Here is a 20,504-nt window from a genome sequence, read left to right as displayed (position 1 = left end):
GAGGCCCAAAAGATCTCTAACTAACTAACTAACATTTAAAAGGTACCTGGACCGGCACCTGAAGTGCTGTAACCTGAAAGGTTACGGATTTGGTGCTGGAAGGTGGGATTGAATGGGCGGCTAGTTTTTTCAGCTGGTGCAGACACGATGGGCTAAATGACATTGCTCAGTGCTGTAACTTTTCTATGGTTCTATCAGCCAAGGTGGTGGGGGGCAGTAGGTGTTAATCGGCAGGAGGTTTCCTTGCCCATGTTTGGTCTGATGCTGTGAGACTTCATGGGGTCCAGAGTCAATGTTGAGGGCTCCCAGGGCAACACCCTCGGATTGTATACCACTGTGCCTCCACCTCTGCTGGATTTGTCCTGCTAGTGGGACAGGACATACCCAAAAATGGTGATAGTGGTGTCTGGGACATTGTCTGTAAGGTATGATTCCGTGAGTATGACTATGCCAGGTTGTTGCTTGACTAGTCTGTGGGACAGCTCTCCCAATTTGGCACAAGTCCCCAGATGTTAGTAAGAAGGACTTTGCAGGGATGACAGGGTTTGGTTTGCCATTGTCGTTTCCAGTGTCTAGGTTGATGCCGGGTGGTCTGTCCTGTTTCATTCCTTTTCTTAGACTTCGTAGCAGTTTGATACAACTGAGTGGCTTGCAAGGTCATTTCAGAGAGCCAACCACATTGCTGTGGGTTTGGAGTTACATGTCGGCCAGGCCAGGTTAGGATGGCAGATTTTCCTTCATAAAGGAAAAGGACATTACTGAGCCAGATGGGTTTTTACAACAATCGACAATGATTTTATGGTCACCACTAGACCAGCTTTTAATTCCAAATTCTATGAATTGAATTCAAATTTCACCTTCTGCCGTGGTGGGATTCAAACCCATGACCATAGAGCATTAACCTGAGCTTTGAATTACTAGTCCACTAACATTACCCCGACATCACCAGCTCCCTCTCTTATCTTCCCCTGTAAGCTCTTTGACATCCAGGTGGGGTTTATATTTGGGGGTTCCACCCTTTTTCAATGTACAATGCGAGCAGCAGGTGACAGGAGAGGAAAGAGGGGCAGGAAGGCATCGGAGGGCTGACCCTCAATACAGGATCTAGTGCCAAAGATGAAGCTACCTGGAAATGACTGAGACCTAATGCCACAGGAGACTGCGACTCTCCAGGCAGATGGTCACAGATTTCTGTAACTTTGTTGCCAAAGACCTCACATCTCGCAACACTGGTCACCATGCCCTGTCAGTAGCCATCAAAATCACTGTGGCTTTGAAATTCTCCACTTCTGGATCCTTCCAAGGATCAGTTGCAGATCTTAGATCTTGCAAATGGCAGCACACCATTGCATCTCACAGGTCACTGATGACCTCTTTGCCAGAGCTGGACAGTTGGACAGTACTTTCACTTCACGACAGATGTGGCCTTGCAGCCACAGAGGGCAATGGGTTTCAGAACCATTGCTGGATTTCCCCAGGTGCAGGGCATCATCAATTGCAGCCACGTGGCCATTAAGGCACCCAGTGTCCGCCCAATATGATGCATCAACAGGAAGGGCTTCTACTTTCTTAACGTCCAACTGGTCTGTGACCACAACAAGAGCTTTCTTCATGTGTGCACTCACTGGCAGCTGCCATGACTTTTATCCTCCACCAGTCCAGGCTGCTGCAGCTCTACACTCCAACCTCCAAAGTGCATGGATGGATCCTAGGGGACTTGTGAGGAAATCCAACCCAGGAGCATTGACAGTTTAAATGAAATACAGGAAGCTATGCTGTATAAATGGTGTACAGAAAACTGACCGAATCTGACCAGAATGCATCTGTTAACAGCTGCAAACCGGTTTTCAATACAGATAAACACAGTTACTGGTGAAAAACACTTTAACGCTAATGGAATGTTTAGCAAAAAGCAGAGAAGTCGTAAGAATTGAGTCAAAACCAATAAATGGACATACTTCAAAGTTATGTTTTGCTTTGGTGCTGAGTTAGAAAGTTGGAGAAGATTCTCGTACACAAAAACATGGAGTGATGGTATTTGAAAACATAAAAATAGAGACTGATCGTGTTTCAAAAATGACAATTCAGCTGGCCTAAATGGTCCAAAGTGTTTTGAAAAGTTGCGAGAGAGTGACACACTGTCGCTGATTGATGACATCAGAATTTGCCTTTTTTCGAAATGCTGAGAAACTAGAAATTCTCCAAGAAGTCAGTAAGAAGTCAGTAATTTAAGGGACTGTGACTGTTTAATTGTCCTCTGGTTTTAAAATGTATGTGTGAACAGGAAGCTGCTATCGTGTTTACTTATAAAGATCTTGAAGGCATCTGTAACATTCACCAGAGATGGTAAAATTACTGAGTGAAATGTAAACATATGTTCATCGTCAAAGCAGTTTCTGATATCATAGTTTGAACAAAGAATTAGACGCTCCATTGGACAATTGTAGCTTAAGGTGAATTTTGATTGGACAGTACGATCTTGTCAATGAGACATCCTGCCCACCTTGGAAAGAAAGGTATAAAAATCATTGCAAAGAGTGATTCAGTGCTCAATTCAGGTAGCTTGGCCAGCTACAGAAGAGAACAATTGACTGGGAGGTGACTGCTCACTGAGTGATCATGTATGTATGATTCCTTGTAAAGTATTTGTGGCAAACAGGTGTATTGTATTGTTAACTAGTATTCCTACAAAACCTAGTAAAATTGTTAGTGATTAATTTGAACTTTGAGTGTTGTCTCCATATTTCTTGTAATTCTCATGTCCGAACCATGGAGTAACCATGGTCTTGCAGTTCTCCATAATATGGCCCTCTTGAGAAGTGTGGAACTTGAGGACAGGGAGGCGCTGGAAGCAGACAGCTCATCAGAGGAGGCGGAGGAAGTGGAGATGGAGGATGATGACACTGAAAGAGAGATTCCCTGGCTGCACAACAAGGTGGTTGGGCACGGCTCGGGGCAGGAAGGGCCCATAAGGATGCCATAAATGTCAGGGATCTCCTGATTCAGGAACGTTTCAACTGAGCACCCTCTTCCCCCACGGGTATCTCCATGTTGAGGACATCTGCTACTTGCATCTCAGCCGCAAGACAAGATGAGTAAGCAGGTTGTGGGGCATGGAAGTGAGTCTGAGTAAACATATGCATGGAAGATAGGGCCTGGAACACCTAATCACTTATCACCAATGAAGGAAGCACATCTACCCAGAGGCTTTGCCTCACCGTGGAGGATCCCGTTATCTCTTTCACCACTTCATACCATTTTTCCTGTCACGGCAGCAATAAAAGGAGTCCCAGACGTGTGGCTTAAAGTGTCATCATTTTTACTGTACAACGAGAGGAAATCAGTAGACAGAGACAGTAAGAAGTGAAGGTGTAGACCTCAGCCACTCCATGCTCACAGCATCACTGTGGCCTCCATGCTCAGCCCCTCCTACTCTGTGCTCCCTCTTGTGGTCTCGGAGGAGGTGGAAGCAGGCTGCTCACTCATCTTATCTTCGAGTTATAGAGTTATACAGCACAGAAACAGGTCTGTGCCGGCCATCAAGCACTTAACTAGTCTAGTCCCATTTTCCAGCACTTGGCCCGTAGCCTTGTATGCTATGGCGTTTCAAGTGCTCATCTAAATACTTCTTAAATGTTGTGAGGGTTCCTGCCTCTACCACCCTTTTAAGCATTGTATTCCAGATTCCAACCACCTTCTAGGTGAAAAAATGTTTCCTCAAATCCCCTCTAAACCTCCTGCCCCTTACCTTAAATCTATGCCCCCTGGTTAATGACCCCTCCACTCAGGGAAAAAGTCTCTTCCTATCTAACCTATCAATACCCCTCATAATTTTGTACACCTCAATCATGTCCCCCCTCATCCTTCTCTGCTCTAAGGAAAACAACCCTAGCCTTTTCAGTCTCTCTTCATAGTTGAAATGCTCCAGCCCAGGCAACAACCTGGTGAATCTCTTCTGCACCCTCTCCAGTGCAAACAAATCCTTCCTATAGTGTGGTGCCCAGAACTGTACACAGTACTCCAGCTGTGGCCTAACTAGCATTTTATATAGCTCCTTCATAACCTCCCTGCTCTTATATTCTATGTCTCGGCTAATAAAGGCAAGTATCCCATATGCCTTTCTAACCACCTTATCTACCTGTGCTGTTGCCTTCAGTGATCTATGGACAAGTACACTAAGGTCCCTCTGACCTTCTGTACTTCCTAGGGTCGTACCATCCATTGTATATTCCCTTGCCTTGTTAGTCCTCCCAAAATGCATCACCTCACACTTCTCAGGATTAAATTCCATTTGCCACTCCTCCGCCCATCTTACCAGCCCATCTATATTGTCCTGTAATCTAAAGCTTTCCTCCTCACTATTTACGATATCACCAACTCTGCTTCTCTTTTCACAGATGCTGCCAGACCTGCTGAGTGGTTCCAGCATTTCTTGTTTTTATTTCAACATAACCTCCTTGCTCTTGTACTCTATGCCCCTATTAATAAAACACAGGATACTGTATGCTTTATTAACTGCTCTCTCAACCTGTCCTGCCACCTTAAATGGCTTACGCACATATACACCCAGGTCCTTCTGCTCCTGCTTTAGAATTGTACCCTTTATTTTGGAAGACACAAGAAGAGATGATGACAGCTAACATAGGTGAGTAGAAATTGCTGCTGTGCTGAGGCAACTCAATGTTACTCAGTACGTTACATGCTATTGGAGAGGGTGGAGTGCACTGCACTCCCTTAATGACCACATTGACCTCTGTAATCATCAGCATCACCACAAGCTTCCGTTTCACCAGACCCGACTGTCTCCTCTTCCACTATCCTGGCTCTCTCTATCACTGCCTGCTCCATTGGGGGATGCAGTAGAAGAACCAAACCCTCCTCTTGTCTGGGTCCTTTCCTGGACATTGTGTGCCTGTTTCTCCTGCAAGGACAAAAGGGAGCGAGATAAGGCACTGCTGTCCTCTGTGGCCAATATCATCTGCCCCTATCCATTAAGTGCCGCATATCTCAGTGGTGACAGTTCCTCAGCTGCTCAATGGACGTGAGCCATTCTGAGGGATCAGGAAGATCCCTGGGCACACACCCCTCCCATTTTCAGGAGCAATGCCCTGAGACTCCTCAGGTGGTGAGTTTGCTGGAGGGTGTAGAATAATGTGATATAGGTTGGTGCTAGGTAGACTATGTAAATAAACTGGAAGCCTCATTACAGGATGTGATGTCATGGATTGTACAGAACCTCGTGGAGGAGTATTGTAGTGGAAGCCATAGATGCTAGACATTTGTAAATAAATTCCAGTTACCTTAACCTACAGACTAATATCTTTATTCGGTACAAAGGGTATAATAATCTGGATATTATATGGTGGCAGTAGAAAAGCAATCATAGAAGAAAAGAAACAAAAACATCGAAAAACAGAAGAAGTCATTACCCTTGCCAGAGGCCTTTGAGCGGGTAGCAGGTCTGAACCAAGCCGAGGCATGGCCGGAAAGTGTCCGGAGGTTCAAGAGGTACCGTTCTGTGTCGGGTTTAGCACAGAGACCAGGCAAGGACAGATCAGTACATTGTTGTATGCCATGGGGGAGTGTGCAGATGACATTCTCAGAACCCAAGGAATTGAAGAGAAGCAGACTACTTATGCTGAAGTTAAAGAAGCTTCAGCAGAGTATTTCAAAATCAGGAAAAACATTATCATTGAATGGGCAAAGTTTAATAAGTGCACACAGAGAAAAGAGGAAAGCATTGATTCGTTTATTAATGACCTATACAAGATCGCAGAAGATTGTGAGCATGGAAGCTTATGTGAGGAGTTCATTCGAGATGGAATCGTAGTCAGGGTTAAAGATGATGCGCTGCCGGATCAACGACAGTCGAGGGAAGACTTAAGTTTACAAAAAGCATTCAGTTGAGCAGAGAGGCAGAGGTTAGAAAATTCAACCGACCCGTGGTTCAAGGGGACTGGGAGAGTCCGATCTCGAAGGCATTAGACTCAGTGGAATTTGTGAAAAAAATGGGAAGGAATTATGCTAAAAAGCCAGAAAGGCATCTGGAGGCAGCAGCACTGAATTGCAGTAGGAATGGCTGAGAGAGGCAACAGCGGGAAAATTGCCCAGGCAGGGAGGCGGAATATTTTCTATGTGTTGCAGCAAGAAGCAAATGCTGCAGATCAGCAAAGGGACAAATCGTGTAAACAAGAGAATAAACGAGGTACAAGATGAGCAAATGACTGAAATTCCTTTCTTAGGAGAAATACAAGAAGCAAATGAAAATTGCTGGACAGCAGATTTGTTGGAGAAAATAAAACCAGCTTTAAGTTAGAAAAGGGAGAAGCAGTTTCTGTTCTATTGGATAAGGAACCATGGCTAAAGAAGGGAAGCTTTAGAACAACATACAAGAAGTTATATGGCCTGAGGCACAGAGCTGAAAGTCGTAGGGGAACTGAGAATGACTTTAAGATTCCAGAATAAAGAGATTCCCGAAACGCTGTATGTTATTAAGTATCAGAGTTGTTCATCACTCAGAGGAAGGCTTGCATCGACCTACCTATGTAGGGTAGAAGAAATTAAGGGACAAGAGAAGCAGCCAAGAGATTTCAGGGCTGAATTCCCAAAGCTATTCAGAGGATTGTTTCTTTAACCAATATTACAACACCCCCTCCTTTTTTATTCCCTTTGCTATACTGTCTGAAAAACCTGTAACCAGAAATACTAAGCATAGAAATCCTGCACTCAAGTTCCTCCAGCTGACCACACTTCCTGAATATTTGATTGTCCAGGAACTGAGAACCATCCGGGAATTCCCACATGGCACAGGATGTGCATTCAATGGAACTGCTGTGCCCTAGCATTCTTCTATTTATTAGACTACTAACTAAATTTCTTAGTTTAATCCACTGCCTTAAATTAGAGAGAAAAAGAAACAGACATCAGTAATACTCACCAACCAATTGCCAACCTGCTGTCTTGTGACATTAGTTCTTTTTTTTTGTTCCCTTTGTAGTTGCTGAATATACACTATCGCCTCCGCTCAGGTCCATGCTCTATCCTGGGCCTTCTCTCCCACTCTATTTATACTCTTGCCACCTCCACTCAGGTCCATGCTCTATCCTCAGCTTTCTCTCCCTCTCTATTTATACTCCTGCTGTCTCTGCTCAGGTCCTCGCTTTGTCTCATTGGCAAAAGCAGAAATATCATTTGAACACCATCATCTCCAAATTCTATCTCCAAATCACTTGACTTCGACACACTTTCCTTCATTAGTACAGGATCAAAATCTCTAAGTTCCCTACGTAAAACCATTGTGGCTGTACCATCGTCACAAGGTGCCCAGGAGAAGAAGGTGGTCCATACCACCACCACCTCGGGGGAAAATGGAATGTAGACTTGCCAGCATCACACACATCCTAAGAACAATTTTTTTTTAAGTTGCAACTTGATGCCTATGCTAAAGTGTGTCCCTTATGAAATGGAAGCCATTTTATTCTCTCAATGTTCATTTGATATGTAATCACCCACACAGAATAATACATACAGAACTGAAAGCTCTCCTGGTTGTTTTCACTTTAAGGCATCATTGGTTGAAATGAATGGAAAGGTGCAAGGATGGTTCCTGGGTGACCAAAGTTGGTCTCTTCAGCGTGGCACATGATACCCTTTGATTCAGTATCAGACAGAAAGTACAACAATGCCCATCATACAACTAGAATTGGACATGTCACTGGGGTATTAAAGCAACTTTTCACATAGGGTGGCACAATGGCGCAGTGGTTAGCACTGCAGCCTCACAGCTCCAGCGACCTGGGTTCAATTCTGGGTACTGCCTGCGTGGAGTTTGCAAGTTCTCCCTGTGTCTGTGTGGGTTTTTGCTGGGTAGTCCGGTTTCCTCCCACCACCAAAAGACTTTCAGGTTGATAGGTAAATTGGCCATTATAAATTGCCCCTGGTATAGGTAGGTGGTAGGAGAATATAGGGACAGGTGGGGATGTGGTAGGAATATAGGATTAGTATAAAATGGGTGGTTGATGGTCGGCACAGACTCGGTGGGCCGAAGGGCTTGTTTCAGTGCTGTATATCTAAGTAAAAAAATAAAAATATTTTGACTGATCTGAGTGCCATACGGTACAAGTTCCTCTTGGGGTTTCACAAATTGCTCTAATGATCCTGCGGAGAAAAGAAAAAGATGGCACTAAAGAATGACAATCCCCAGGACCAAAAGGTTTCCATCCCAAGTTTCTATAGGAAGTAGGTGAGAACTTTGCAGATGTCCTAACTATAATCCTCCAAAGTTCTCTCAATTCAGGAATCATTCCTTTAGATTGGAAAAATGTGCATGTCACTCGCTATTTAAGAAGGTTAGAGAGGGAAATCGTGGGAATATACACCAGATAGCCTAACATCTGTTTGTTAGGAAATTATTAGAATTTATATTTAAAGATCGGGTGACTGAACATCTTAACAGTTTTCAGCTGATCAGAGAGAGGCAGCATGGACTTGTATTAAAAACCAGAAATGCCGGAAATACTCAGCAGGTCTGGCAACATCTGTGGAGAGAGAAACAGAGTTAATGTTTCAGGTCAGTGACCCTTCGTCAGAACCACAGTACAGCCACCGCCCAAATATTTAGTTTTCACTTACCCAGCAGTCCCCTGGTCCTCCGAAAACAAAAGGGAATTAACTTTTAACTTACCCTGAAAATGACCTCCCAGCTGCAAGTTCGCTCCGTACCTCCGCTTCAGTCCAAGCTGCTGCAACCAAAACCAAAAGAAATTGATTTTAAACCGCCCAAATATATAGTTTTCACTTACCCAGCAGTCCCCTGGTCCTCCGAAAACAAAAGGGAATTAACTTTTAACTTACACTGAAATTGACCTCCCAGCTGCAAGTTCGCTCCGTACCTCCGCTTCTGTCCAAGCTGCTGCAACCAAAACTAAAAGAAATTGATCTGGGTCATGCAAAATAGCAGCATGGCTTCCAGGCCCAGCAGAGGCAGGCACTCCTCCGACTTTTCAGCTACTGGGTGGGTCCACCGCTCCACCATTAAATTCCGGCCTATATGCGCTTCCATGTGGATCCCCACTCTCAGGTTGACAGGGCCATTGGGTTTGGGGCCATTGCTGGATTCCACCAGCTGCAGTATGCCATCAACAGCACACAGGTGTCCATCAAGGTTCCTGAACACCAGCCAGTGGCCTTCATCAACAGGAAGGAGTTCTACTCCCTCAGTGTACAAGTGCGACCACCGTAAATGGATCCTGCAGGTCTGTGCATGCGGCCTGAGAAGTTGCCATGATGCCTACATTTCGAGAGGGTCCCAGGTGCCAGAACTTTTCTGGCCTCCCTCATGCCTTCATGGATGGATCCTTGGGAAAAGAGCTACCCACTGAGGACATGGCTACTGACGCCAGTGATGAACCTACACACAGATGTAGAGGAGAGGTACAGCACCTGACATGGGATAATGCGTGCGACCATCAAGTAGTTCATTGGTCTGCTGAAGATGCGATTCAGGTGCCTTGATTGGTCCAGTGGAGCCCTTCAGCATGCCCTGGAGAGGGTCTCAAGTATTGTGGTGGTCTGCTGTGTACTGCACAATCTGGCACAACAGAGTGGAGGCATTGAATAATGAGGAATGTGTGGTGAGCAACGTCTCCTCGGACGATGAGGATGCAGAGTTGAAAGCTGACGAAGCATCGCCGGATGAAGGACCACAGGAACAACAGGAGAAACACCATATGATAAGTGAGAGGGAGGCTTGAGATGTCCTTATACATTTGTGTTTTCTTCCATCCTTACTGCCAGTTGTGCATTGAGCTTCCTGCTCCTACACCATTACTGCTGGGGACATGAAGGATCTATCCTTGCACCCTCCTATTTCTTGTCTACATGCTGGCCCTCAGTGACATCATCTGAAAGCACAGCGTTAGTTTTCACATGTATGCTGATGACACTCAGCTCTACCTCACCAGCACTTCTCTCAACTCTTCCACTGTTGCGAAATTATCAGACTGCTTATCCAACATCCAGTATTGGATGAGCAGAAATTTCCTCCAATTAAATATTGGGAAGACTGAAGCCATTGTTTTCAGTGCGTGCTACAAAATCAGTTTCCTAGCTACTGACTCCATAACTTTATTTTTTTATTTTTTTTATTTTTATTTCCAAAATATACTTTATTCATAAAAATCTGTAAAAATTACATTGCCAAACAGTTTCCAAACAGCACCAAAAAATACAAACATTGCAAGGGAGATCAGTTTCCTTCAATACTGTCATGAGTTTCTTCCCAACCCTTCCGTTTCACAATTGTCATGTCAATTACAGTTTTACATTTACAGCAATTGAGAATATTAACGATACAGTTCGAGGGGTTTCCCATGGATTCAGCCCCTCAGTCCAGCTTGGTGGGGGAACCTTACACTGTGGTCTTTCCCCATTGAGCCTTTGCTGCGGCTGCCCCAAGCTTTAGTGCGTCCCTCAGCATGTAGTCCTGCACCTTGGAATGTGCCAGTCTGCAACATTCGGTGGTGGACAAGTCTTTGCGCTGGAAGACCAGCAAGTTTCGGGCAGACCAAAGGGCGTCTTTCACCGAATTGATAGTCCTCCAGCAGCAGTTGATGTTTGTCTCGGTGTGCGTCCCTGGGAACAGCCCGTAGAGCACAGACTCCTGTGTTACAGAGCTGCTTGGGATGAACCTTGACAAAAACCACTGCATTTCTTTCCACACCTGCTTTGCAAAGGCACATTCCAGGAGGAGGTGGGCGACCGTCTCTTCCCCACCACAGCCAACGCGGGGGCATTGTGCGGAGGGGGCAAGACTTCGGGTGTGCATGAAGGATCTGATGGGGAGGGCCCTTCTCACCACCAGCCAAGCTACGTCTTGGTGCTTGTTTGAAAGTTCTGGTGATGAGGCATTCCGCCAAATGACTTTGACGGTCTGCTCGGGGAACCATCCGACAGGATCCACCGTTTCCTTTTCCCGTAGGGCCCTGAGGACACTCCGTGCAGACCACTGCCTGATGGACCGGTGGTCAAAGGTGTTTTCCCGCAGAAACTGCTCCACGAAGGATAGGTGGTACGGCACCGCCCAACTGCACGGAGCGTTCTGCGGCAATGTGACCAGGCCCATCCTTCGCAACACCGGGGACAGATAGAACCTCAGCACGTAGTGACACTTGGAGTTTGCGTACTGGGGATCTACACACAGCTTGATGCAGCCGCACACGAAGGTGGTCATCAGGATGAGGGCCACGTTGGGTACATTTTTCCCGCCCTTGTCCAGAGATTTGAACATCGTGTCCCTCCGGACCCGGTCCATTTTAGATCCCCAGACGAAGCGGAAAATGGCTCGGGTGACTGCCACGGCGCAGGAGTGGGGTATGGGCCAGACCTGCGCCACGTAGAGCAACAACGTGAGCGCCTCGCACCTGATGACCAGGTTCTTACCCACAATGGAGAGAGATCGCTGCCCCCACATGCCCAACTTTTGTCGTACCTTGGCTACTCGCTCTTCCCATGTTTTGGTGCACGCCCCGGCCCTTCCGAACCATATCCCCAGCACCTTCAGGTAATCTGACCTGACGGTGAAGGGGACAAAGGATCGGTCAGCCCAGTTGCGAAAGAACATGGCCTCGCTCTTTCCGTGGTTAACTTTGGCTCCCGAGGCCAGTTCGAACTGGTTGCAGATGCTCATCAGTCTGCGCACGGACAGCGGATCCGAGCAGAAGACGGCGACGTCATCCATGTACAGCGAGGTTTTGACCTGAGTGCCTCCGCTGCCTGGGATTGTCACCCCTCTTATGCTCGCATCCTTCCTAATAGACTCAGCAAAGGGTTCAATACAGCAAACAAACAAGACCGGGGACAGAGGACAGCTCTGTCTGACTCCAGATTTGATCGGGAAACTTTCAGATTCCCACCCGTTGATTGAGACTGCGCTACTGATGTTTGTGTCGAGCAGTTGGATCCAATTGCAGATTCCCTCCCCAAACCCCATTTTGGAAAGCACGTCCATCATGTAGGTGTGCGATATCCTGTCAAAAGCCTTCTCCTGGTCCAGGCTGATGAGGCAGGTGTCCACCCTCCTGTCCCGTACGTAGGCGATCGTATCCCTGAGTAGCGCGAGACTATCAGAGATCTTCCTGCCGGGTACAGTACAGGTCTGATCGGGGTGAGTCACCAGCTCCAGAGCAGACTTGACTCGACTGGCTATGACTTTGGACAGAATCTTGTAATCAACATTAAGCAGTGAGATGGGCCGCCAATTTCTGATTTCTGCCCTCTCCTCCTTCTGCTTGTAAATGAGGGTGGTGATGCCTTTTCTCATGGATTCTGACATGCTGCCGGCCAGGAGCATACTCTCGTATACTTCCAGCAGGTCCGGGCCGACCCAGTCCCACAGGGCCGAGTACAACTCGACCGGTAAGCCGTCGCTCCCGGGAGTTTTACTCGTCTGGAAAGACTCGACGGCCTTTGTCAGCTCGTCCAGAGTTAGCGGCTTGTCCAGTCTCTCCCTCCTGCTGTCATCTAAGACCTCTGTGATAGATGACAGGAAGGACTGGGAGGCTCTGCTGTCTGTGGGCTTCGCGTCATACAACCCAGCATAAAAGGATTTGCTGATCCTTAGTATGTCGGACTGCGAAGACGTTACCGAGCCATCTTCTTCCTTCAGGCTGCTGATAACAGAGCTCTCTCTGTGTACCTTTTGGAAGAAGTAACGCGAGCACGTCTCATCCTGCTCGATGGAGCGGACTCTGGACCGGAAGATGATCTTGGAGGCCTCCTTGGCAAAGAGCGAGGCCTGCTGGCTCTTCACCTCTTGGAGGTCCTCCTTGACCTCGACCCCCATTGACTGCAACCAGAGTAGATTTTGCATAATTTTCTGGAGTCGGGACAGTTCCCTCTGTCTCTCTCTCACCTTCTGAACACCTTTGTGGATGAAGAACCTCTTGATGTTCTCCTTAATCGCTTCCCACCAGTGAACTGGAGACTCAAAGAGGGGTTTCACGGTCCTCCAACCTTTGTAATCCCTTTTGAGTTCCTCAACGTTCTCTGGGGTCAGCAGTGTCGCATTGAGCTTCCACGTCCCTCTGCCAGCCCGCTGGTCGTCCTGTAAGTGACAGTCGGCCAGTAAGAGGCAGTGGTCGGAGAAGAACACCGGCTTGACGTCGGTGGATCCGACCGTGACAGCACGGGACACAAACAGGAAGTCAATCCTGGAACGGGCAGACCCGTCCGATCTTGACCATGTGTATTTGCGCTGCGCTCCGTCTGCAGGTTTGCTGAAGACGTCGTGCAGTTTGGCATCCTTAACTGTTTCTATTAGGAATCTGGACGTAGCGTCCAGTTTGCTGTCGTCACTGCCGGATCGTCCAGCCGCATCGATGATGCAGTTGAAGTCACCGCCTAGGATGACCGGCCTGGACGTCGCCAGCAGCAGTGGGAGCTGCTGGAAGACGGTCAGCTGCTCGCTGCGTTGTACCGGGGCGTACACGTTGATCAACCGGAGCGGAGCGTTGTTGTACATCACGTCTGCTACGAGGAGGCGGCCGCCCACCACCTCCTTAACTTCGGAGATGGTGAAGTTACCTCCCCGCAGCAGAATACCCAGGCCGGAGGAACGGCAGTCATTACCCCCCGACCAGATCGATGGCCCGTGGGACCACCATCGCGACCACTGCCTGTAGGTGCTGAGGTGTGGTATTCCACACTCCTGCAGAAACAGTAGGTCAGCTTTGACCTTGGCAAGGTAATCCAAGGTTGAAACACATCGCGTAGTAGATTTAATGCTACGCACATTTATGGAAGCAATTCTTACACCCATCTTTTACTAAAAATTAGTTGTTGCTTCCCATACCATTTGTCTTCGCTAGTCCCAGTCTTTCGGGATGTTCCTGCATACCCATCGTGTGCGCAAGCAGTTTCACGTTGGTTGGGCTCAGAAACCCCTCCTGATTTTTCATGCAGGGTTTGTGCCGCTCGGGTGACATCGGGGGGGTCTTGTAGGCAGAGAGGATTGGGTTGTCCTCAGCTGCTTCCATCTGTTCCTCCTCGAAAACATCACAGCTCCCGGTCTCCCGGAGCTCAGGTGCGCCAGACGTGTCTTTGCTCCCGGTGTCCCGGAGCTGAGATGCGTTGGCCACGTCGTTACGTGTGGGGCATTGGGGTTGGGCCACGCCGGGCCCATCACAGCTTCCAGTGCCCGGGGGCTGGGATGCTTTATCATCCATCTCGGAGTTCTGCCGCCTCTTTTGAAGGGGCTGTCGTTCCAGCATTTCCCCGTCCAGTGAAGAGGAGTTGTTGCAGTCTGATTCAGAAGAGAGCCTCCTCTTGCCACTGGTTTGGATGGTGGCTTTGGGATGTTTTTCCTTTGTGGTTTTCCTCTGGACCACTTGCCACTGACCTGTTTGTCCATCTGCTGCCTCCTCCTCCATTGATTCTGTCTGTGGAGGAGGGGTTTCCGGGCGCTGGGTAGGTGCTGGGTCGTTGGTTTCAGCTGCCTCCTCTTCCTTCTCAGGTTGAAGTTCCTCACTGCGGAGAAGGTTGCTGGTCTCCTTTCGAACAGCGGACGCCTTCGTCGAACCTTTTCCCGGCCTATCCTTGGACCTTGCCGCCTGAGCATAGCTGAGGCAACGTTTGGGGCAGGTCTTGTAGAGATGGCCTGCCGCACCGCACAAGTTGCAACACTTAGTCTGCTTACAGTCCTTGGTCTGATGACCTTCCTCCTTGCAGTTCTTGCAAACAACTGTGCTGCAGTTGGCTGCCATGTGACCAGATTTGCCACAGGTGCGGCAAACTCTGGGCTGCCCAGCGTAGACCAAGAAGCCTCGACTTCCCCCGATAGCGAAGCTGGAGGGAGGGTGGATGATGGCTCCACTGGGATCTACCTTCAAGGTCACCTTGACCTGCCGCTTGCTGGTCCAGATTCCAAAGGGGTCCTTGACATCAGTGCTGCTGCCGGCCACCTCGATGTACCTAGCGAGAAAGGTGAGTACATCCACCACCAGAACATGGGGGTTGTAGAGGTGAATCGTCACCACCCGGTCCCGTTGTGACGGAAGCGTGAAGAGCGGCTCCGCTGTGAGGATCGACAGTGGCGCCCGGTCCCCTTTCTCCTTGAACGCCTTCAGGAACTTGATGCATCCCGCCACGTTCCGGAACGTCACGTCGAAGTATCCACTGCTGGGGAAATCCTGCAGGCAGAAGACGTCCGTCGCTTGAAATCCGCAGCAATCGAAGAGAATTTTCTTGATGAAGAAGGTGCGATCGACCGGTGCATCTCCTTCCTTGTCCTTCACGACCACCCGAACGGTGTTGCGCACTCCCTGGCCCGAAGCTCGAAGATTGGTTATAGCCATTTTACTCAAAGCTTCCCCAGGATCAAAAGGCAATGATCATGGTCTCTTCTCAATCAAATAAGCACTGATAAGAACAGATACTACACTTGATCTTAGCCAAAAGGCCGAGAAGCGATCATAACTCTCCTTGGCAACAGTGTGAGATTAAGCCAGTCTGTTCACAACCTTGGTGTCACATTTGACCCCGAGATGAGCTTCCGACCTCAGAGTCGTGCCATCATTAAGACAACCTATTTTCACCTCTGTAACATCACCCAACTTCACCCTGCCTCAGCTCATATGCTGCTGACAACCTCAATTATGCCTTCGTTAACTCGAGACTTGACTATTTTAACATACTCCTGGCTGGTCTCCCAAATCCTTATCTCCATAAACTTGAGGTCATCCAAAACTCTGCCTATATCTTAACTCGTACCATGTCCTGTTCCTCTATCACCCCTGAGCTTGCTGACCTACATTGGCTCCCAGTCACGCAACGCCATGATTCTAAAATCCTCATCCTTGTTTTCAAATCCCGCCATGGCCTTGCCTCTCCCTAGCTCTGTAATCTCCTCCAGTCCCACAGCCCTCTGAGATATCTGAACTCCTCTAATTCTGGCCTCTTGTGCATCCCTGATTTTAATCGCTCCACCACTGGTGTCCAGGCCTCCAGTTGCCTAGGCCGCAGGCTCTGGAATACCCTCCCTACACCTCTCCACCTCTCCACCTCACTTTCCTTTTTTAAGACACTCCTTAAACCTGCCTCTTTGACCAAGCTTTTGGTCATCTAACCTAATATCTCCTTTTGTGTTCCGGTATCATACAATGATTTATAATGCTCCTGTAAAGCACCTTGGAAGGTTTTTTGTGTTAAAGGTGCTAGATAAATATAAGTTGTTGTTATTGTTGACCAATACAGACTTACCTTTATGCAGCCCTGATGTTGCCTTCTTTCCTTTAGGAAACTATTGCTCGTTGATCAGTTGCACAGCACTCAGCCGGCAAGGCTCCAGACTGGAGCCCTCACACTATGATACCTCTCCTCAAGCCTCTTCACAGAGGCAGGGTTAAAACAAAGTGCCAAAGGCAAAGGAAGAGGAAGGAGAACTTATTGGTTGGAAAAAAAACTTTAATGACCGTGACAGCAAATGGTACCCTTCCCATCTATGATACACAATCACCTGTGAATACCCCATGTTTCTAGGTGCTCTTATTCATTCTTTTGCATGCAATTGTACGAGGTGTTCCCACTGCGCTGCCAGCTGATGTGGAGGCAGGCTGCCGACCTTGCTGCCCTTTGGCTAGGGATGACCTTGGCAGTTGTTTGCTGGTTGCCTGATGCCGTAATGGGCCCCAGCATGCGAGAGGCCTCCTGCACAGAAGCAGTAGCACCCTTAGTCATCAGGGATAATGGGGTCTCTGGCGTCACTGGCAGAGGGGCAGAAGAACTGCTGCTCGCACCAGGAGCATCCTGGGAGGAGCCCCAGCTGTTGGGGGGCAGCCGCTCCTCCTCCCTTAAAAGGCCCCTTAAAAGGCACACTTGTGGCTCCCAGATGATATGAGAGGGTTGAGGACCTGGTGGTGACTCCAAGTCTCCCAACCCCCTCTTGCCTTGCCACTGCTGCCTTGCAGCTAAGGTCAAGACGGGGGTATGCAGGTCTGCGCAAACGCAGACACTGAGTGCTCTGCTGGATGTGGCTCTCGATTAGAGCCACCAATCTCTCAATGGAGGTAGCACTCGTGCACCAGTCAGAGACAATGTTGAGCTCAAGGCCTGGATGGACCTCTCCATCATCCGTGCTTGGGCACAAATAGCCTCTGGCATCTCTGCCAGATGTTGCCTGACCTCTCGCTACAGCTGCAATATTTCCCATGATACATGTCATGAGCCTGAGGCTCAGCATGGACCTGGCCTCCTCAGTCCTTCGATTGTCAGAGGCCTAGGCTGTCACAGCCTCTATCGCCTGCTCGGGTGCTTGTGTGCTGTGCCCACCAGTCTATGTTCCCAGAAATAAACCGAGAACATACCCACCAAAGTGCAAGTATCTGAGCTGGTGGAAGATGCAGGGGTATGAAGTGACGATGGACCCTCTGAGGCTCCGTCCTTCCTCTCAGAGGTGGCAAGATATCCCACAATTTTGGAGGCTCTTTGAGTAGGCACCGCATGACCTGCATGAGAGAACAGTGTTATGTAAGGATCAAGGACCTCTCCTCTCGTCATATCACACACCCCTACGCTGGAGGTCCCTGGAGGCACCACATGCCTAATGAGCAATAAAGCTCCATCGCTGCAGATGTACCCTTGAGCCACATGATGACCTTACTCATGGTCCAGGGAAGATGCCACTACCTCTCTGTCTGCAATGCTTCTTCTATCCTGCAGTCCAGTCAGCTTCAAGGCCTCCTCTTCTTCCATCGGGGTCAAGACATGGAGAATCAGCAGCCCACTACCCGCTCTTGGCCCACTCTCTCCAATTATGTGCAATCTTCTCCTGCAGGCAAAGGGATGGAAGCTATTGGTCTCCCAGCGAGAACAATCACAAGACCAAGGATGTTGGTAGTCCAGCTGTTACTAATGGGGGCACACAGATTTCCAGGGACCTCACGAGGTTGTACAAAGACCTTTCAGGGCCATTTTGCCATGCCTCAGGCAGTTTGCATTCCCTGAACCTTTGCCCACATCTGGGTGGGTACTCCCCATCCACCCAATGCACCCTCCTGCTTTGTCAGATGCAAGGCCCAAGAGATGAAGGCTTTAAGAGGTGCTCACTTTTGCTGTCCAGATGAGGTCATTGAGCTGCTTGCGGCACTGTATCCATGTTCTTAGTGTGATCCCACGGCTGCAGACCTCCGCCATCTGCAGTAAGGCTTGATTGGTCAGTCTGCTGGATCTCCTCCTCCTGTCCCTGAGGAATAGTATATGCCTCCTTTCCCTCGCAGCCTGTAGGAGCACCTGGAGGGAGGCATCACTGAAGTATGGGGCCACCCGGGGTCTACAATCCACCATCACTCTGCAGCATCTCTGAACTCTGCCACTCCTATCACTGCAGACAGCAAGATTGAAGGCAGGTCTGGCAGCCCTTTAAAAATGGTGCCTGTCACGATTGTATGTGAGGGCTTGAGTATTAGAGAATATATAGAACAAAGAACAAAGAAAATTACAGCACAGGAACAGGCCCTTCGGCCCTCCAAGTCTACGCCGATCCAGATCCTCTATCTAAACCTGTCGCCTATTTTCTAAGGGTCTGTATCTCTTTACTTCCTGCCCATTCATGTATCTGTCCAGACACATCTTAAAAGACGCTATCGTGCCCGCTTCTACCACCTCCGCTGGCAACGCGTTCCAGGCACACACCACCCTCTGCGTAAAGAACTTTCCACGTATATCCCCCCTAAACCTTTCCCCTTTCACTTTGAACTCGTGTCCCCTAGTAATTGAATCCCCCACTCTGGGAAAAAGCTTCTTGCTATCCAACCTGTCTATACCTCTCATGATTTTGTACACCTCAATCAGGTCCCCCCTCAACCTCCTTCTTTCTAATGAAAATAATCCTAATCTACTCAACCTCTCTTCATAGCTAGCACCCTGCATACCAGGCAACATCCTGGTGAACCTCCTCTGCACCCTCTCCAAAACATCCACATCCTTTTGGTAATGTGGCGACCAGAACTGCACGCAGTATTCCAAATGTGGCCGAACCAAAGTCCTATACAACTGTAACATGACCTGCCAACTCTTGTACTCAATACCCCATCCGATGAAGGAAAGCATGCCGTATGCCTTCTTGACCACTCTATTGACCTGCGTTGCCACCTTCAGGGAACAATGGACCTGAACACCCAAATCTCTCTGTACATCAATTTTCCCCAGGACTTTTCCATTAATTGTGCAGTTCACTCTTGAATTGGATCTTACAAAATGCATCACCTCGCATTTGCCCTGATTGAACTCCATCTGCCATTTCTCTGCCCAACTCTCCAGTCTATCTATATTCTGCTGTATTCTCTGACAGTCCCCTTCGCTATCTGCTACTCCACCAATCTTAGTGTCATCTGCAAACTTGCTAATCAGACCACCTATACTTTCCTCCAAATCATTTATGTACATCACAAACAACAGTGGTCCCAGCACGGATCCCCGTGGAACACCACTGGTCACACGTCTCCATTTTGAGAAACTCCCTTCCACTGCTATTCTCTGTCTCCTGTTGCCCAGCCAGTTCTTTATCCATCTAGCTAGTACACCTTGGACCCCATACGCCTTCACTTTCTCCATCAGCCTACCATGGGGAACCTTATCAAACGCCTTACTGAAGTCCATGTATATGACATCTACAGCCCTTCCCTCATCAATCAACTTTGTCACTTCCTCAAAGAATTCTATTAAATTGGTAAGACATGATCTTCCCTGCACAAAACCATGTTTTGGCACTATGGAGGACTCGAGCTGTGAGGCAATATGGGCAGAACTCAGAAATAGGAAGGGTGCGGTAAGAATGTTGGGGCTGTCCTGCAGGCCTCCCAACAGCGAGCGTGAGATAGAGGTACAAATATGTAAACAGATTATGGAAAGATGTAGGAGCAACAGGGTGGTGGTGATAGGAGATTTTAATTTTCCCAACATTGACTGGGATTCACATAGTGTTAGAGGTCTAGATGGAGCAGAATTTGTAAGGAGCATCCAGGAGGGTTTTATAGAGCAGTATGTAAATAGTCCAACTCGGGAAGGGGCCATACTGGACCTGGTGTTGGGGAATGAGCCCGGCCAGGTGGTTGAAGTTTCAGTAGGGGACTACTTTGGGAATAGTGATCACAATTCCGTAAGTTTTAGAATACTCATGGACAAAGATGAGAGTGGTCCTAAAGGAAGAGTGCTAAATTGGGGGAAGGCCAACTATACCAAAATTCGGCAGGAGCTGGGGAATGTAGATTGGGAGCAGCTGTTTGAAGGTAAATCCACATTTGATATGTGGGAGGCTTTTAAAGAGAGGTTGATTAGCATGCAGGAGAGACATGTTCCTGTGAAAATGAGGGATAGAAATGGCAAGATTAGGGAACCATGGATGACAGGTGAAATTGTGAGACTAGCTAAGAGGAAAAAGGAAGCATACATAAGGTCTAGGCGGCTGAAGAAAGACGAAGCTTTGAAAGAATATCGGGAATGTAGGACCAATC

The 20,504-nt window shown here is 48.3% G+C and overlaps 1 pseudogene; it reads right to left on the bottom strand.

The window, feature by feature from the left end:
- Positions 1-15,357: 15,357 nt before the first annotated feature.
- Positions 15,358-15,466, bottom strand: LOC137376822 (U2 spliceosomal RNA; annotated as a pseudogene).
- Positions 15,467-20,504: the final 5,038 nt, after the last annotated feature.

This window comes from Heterodontus francisci, chromosome 13 (genome assembly GCF_036365525.1).
Source record: "Heterodontus francisci isolate sHetFra1 chromosome 13, sHetFra1.hap1, whole genome shotgun sequence".
NCBI lineage: Eukaryota > Metazoa > Chordata > Chondrichthyes > Heterodontiformes > Heterodontidae > Heterodontus > Heterodontus francisci.
This window is presented reverse-complemented; position numbering and strand designations above follow the sequence as displayed.